Raw genomic sequence first — 3,760 nt, 5'->3', positions numbered from 1 at the left:
CTGTGTTAGGATGAGTTGGTTCATTTTAATTGGGCACGTTAATTATGTGAGCCAAAGGGGGCTTTTCATGGCTGGACTTCAATGCCTGAACAGCTGTATCTTGGTGATCAGCCTTAGGAAGAGGAAGAGGCCAAATAAGAGAATAAATGCTGGTGGCCAACTTTAAATTTGGAATCTAATGGCTTCTAGCAAGGAAGAGGGAGTAGGAGAAAGATGAGGCTTGTCAGAGCCGTATTTGTTATGTTCTGGCCTACTAGAGACTCTTCACTAATGCTTTCCCGTGGTGTGCATGTGTGTGGGGCAGTGGGGAGGTGGTTGTTGGGAAGATTTATCCAAGGGGAGCAGAGTAAGTAAAGGGAGAGGCAATAAATGAGGAGAAAGAAACACAAGAAGGCAAACAGCATGCTGCCCACCCCCACAGAGGGTATGGCCTGAGATGGGGACTGTAGGAGGCTTTGCTACAGAGAACAGCACACTGGTGGGGGTATTAGAGCCAGAGGGAAAGTAGTACAAATCACCTCCCTCCTAGGAGCTGCCACTCCGCTCTCAGCTTTTACACCATGAGTCCACTGTCCTTGATTTCTACATGGTGTCTCCTGGATGTTTCTGGCAGCCAGTGATGAGGAAGCAAGCTACACACTGAGAGTAAGCTCACATGACCTGTTGGTCAGACCTGGGCACTGGAATTGCTGTATGGTAGTTTTCAGGCAGGAGACTTTTGGAAGGCCATGCCTCAGCCCAACTCCTTCACTTGGAAGGATCAGGGGACATATGAGAAATTGACCAGAGTGAAAGACATCTTGAAGACAGAAGCCATCTGGACTCTGCCCTCAGCAATCTGAAGGCCAGTGGGCTGGTGGGCCAAGTGGATGAAACCACAGGAACACAACCCAGTTCAGAAAAACACTGGTCGTTCTACAGACAAGAGATGATTGTAATGGCTTTTTGTCTTGAATAGAGGTTGTCTGTGGTTTGTTCCAGGCAGGGTTTTGCTCTATTGATTTGCCAGTCTCGCTCTCCCAGGATAAGCCCCTGAAGTTCAGACTGTAAGTCCATGCCACCATGCTCTGCTGCCTAGAGTAGTCTTTGGGTTCTTCCACATGCACCAAGCATCATTTATTTGGATGCAGTTTGTTTCAACTTCGAGTGTAATCTGCTAATGTAGTAAGGGCCTTGGTAAAAAATTAGTTCCCAGGCAACATGATAACAATGAGGACATAGCCAATCCGAGTTTGACACACATGGTCCTGTGGCTCCCTGGGGAAGTCTGCAGATGAAGGTGTGAGATTAGAGGCTTAGCGTATGTGAGGGAAGAAGGCTCAGCCAATGGGAGAAATTGAGAAACAGTGTTGGTCCCCAGAAGGTCCTACACTTTGGAATGAGTTGGGAAGGAAGGCTTTGCAGCCTCATACTCTCTAGTCATCGAATCTGAGTTGCCCCCAGCATTAGGGGATCTTCAAGAACAATTCCTGAGGAGAAGCTAACTATAATTACAGCAGTAAATAAATTACAACAGCAAATAAATGACGCTTGGTGCATGTGGAAGGACCCAAAAACTACTCAAGGCAGCACAGCATGGTGGCATGGACTTACAGTCTGAACTTCGGGGGCTTATCCTGGGAGAGCAAACAAACACTCCCTGGTCCAGAAGGGGATCAGGAGGTACCTTAAATGCCTATAACAAAGTCTCTGGAGAGCTGAAATTGGGGAATGGTGGCTTCTCCCCTCGTCTGAGCTTTATTTTGTTGGCTGCTTTATATTTTGCAACCAATACAATGTCCACCATCTTCACAACTGAATGAACTCATTGATAAATGAGTGAACAGGATACTTCCAATCCACTCCTTCATTTCAAGTTGTGAAATAAACATGTTCAGGATTTTCAAGTCCCCTCATTTTAAATCCACTTCTCCCCTCAAGTTTGACCGCAGAGGTTGATGGTCTCACGGAGATGGGCTCCCTGGGCCTCTGAACTGCTGGCTCCATGCTTGGAGGTGTTGGCCTTCGGTTCTCTGCACCTCCCCCAGACCTCCTTGCTTTAAGTGGGAGCAGGATCTGTCTACTAGTGGCAGTGCTCTTTTGTTCATTTCTGTCCCTGTGGCTGGGTGGGTAAGTCAGGAGGCTTATGAGCTTCCAGGCTCAAATGCTGGCCCCAAAAGGTCTCCCGTCTTCAGCCTTCAACAGAAGCAATGCATATGAAGCCTTAATATGGCTGATAAATTTAGTTTTAATTTTTTTTAGTTTGATAATATTTTAGTTTTTAATGCATTTATCAAGTGTTATTGAATGATGCCAGGTCATGGCTGAGTGCTGAGTGGTGAAGCAAATAACATAGGTGAGATCTCTGCCTTTTTTTTTACTCTGTGGGTTGCTAATTTACATTTTATTAGGGGTAGGAAAATTATAAATGAATCCTAGAAAAACATGTTGGGTCTGTGAAGTCCTTAGAAGTGCTGAGACAGGGGTAACTGGCATGGGTGGGACCGAGTGGGATGGGAACAGTTAATCTAAGGCTGTGGAGAACAGCTCCTTGGGGTAGAACTATCTGAGCTCAGATTTCAGGGTCCAGGAAACAAGATATGCGAAGCCCCGTAAGGAGACATTCCTGGCAGAGGTGTGACCAAGACCCTGAAGTAGGAATAAACTTGGGAGCCTTCAAGAACAAAAAGCAAAATAACTAATTTGAAAGAGGAACAAGGGAAAATTACAAACTCAAAGCAAGGACCAGGTAGGCCGTGCAGGGCTCTGTGCTTAGGCACAATCTTGCCTAGAAATGTGCACTTCTCTGGTGCTTTGCTAGCATTGGGGATGGTAAATGGGCAAATATTTTTATTGGAATAATTATAGATGCATTTTAGAGTATATTAGAAAAAAAGCTAAGTATCACACTAGAACTGTGATTTCCAAGATAGTATTCTACTTAGAACTAAATTATAATGCATATCTAGTTAGAAAGAATGTTAAGTCAATTGGAGTACAGGGGACCCCAAAGCGGTCTTTACTGAACTGAGGCTTGGGGAAACACTGCTTACCAATTAGAAATAAGAGGAAAGAAGGCTTATCTGTACTCCCCATTCACATCTACTGGAATCTTGGTTCTCACCAGCTGCTTAGAACTGGAGTGGCGCTGACGACCTGTGTTCCTCCAAATGATCCTCGCTCCCCAGTGTGAACAGCCTCCGGGAGCAACAGAGTGGCCAGAAGCTATATTTTCCATGTTCATTTGAAATCAGACCACACATAGCCAACAAGGTGAGAGTGGAGGGGTGTCCCTGCCAGGTAGGACTTCTGTGCCTTCCTCTTGATCATCTTTCAGCAGGATTGAGAGTGTCCCATTGCTCTGAGGCAGACAAAAGGAGCTTACTCCTTTGCTATGCAAAGTTCTACTCAGTGGGCAGTTTGCTTCCTTGGGGAATTTACAGCTATAAGTCGCTGCTGTCCAGCCAGCGGCCCTTCGGCATCTGTGGTATGTTTGTTAGACAAGTTAATAAGTCGATATCCAGAGCTATTTCCCTTTGTGGGGTATCATATCCTAAGAATATAACAAGCATGTCTCATGTGAGATGATGGGGTTTAATCCAAAATAAGAAAGGTAATCACATGGGAGTGAATAATACGTTTTCTCATCTTCTCCATGGACTCAAACAATCACCTTCTGAGAGAGGGATTTGGTATGTTCTTAGATGACCAGGCATATGAAGCCACATAAGAGAGCTTTCCTTATTGCCTGGAAGACTGTTCTGAAACAATACAAGTCATG

The sequence above is a fragment of the Rattus norvegicus genome, chromosome 11, assembly GCF_021556685.1.
Source record: "Rattus norvegicus strain SHRSP/BbbUtx chromosome 11, alternate assembly SHRSP_T2T, whole genome shotgun sequence".
Classification (NCBI taxonomy): Eukaryota; Metazoa; Chordata; class Mammalia; order Rodentia; family Muridae; genus Rattus; species Rattus norvegicus.
The sequence above is the reverse complement of the archived record's forward strand: the minus strand, read 5'-3'. Positions refer to the sequence as shown.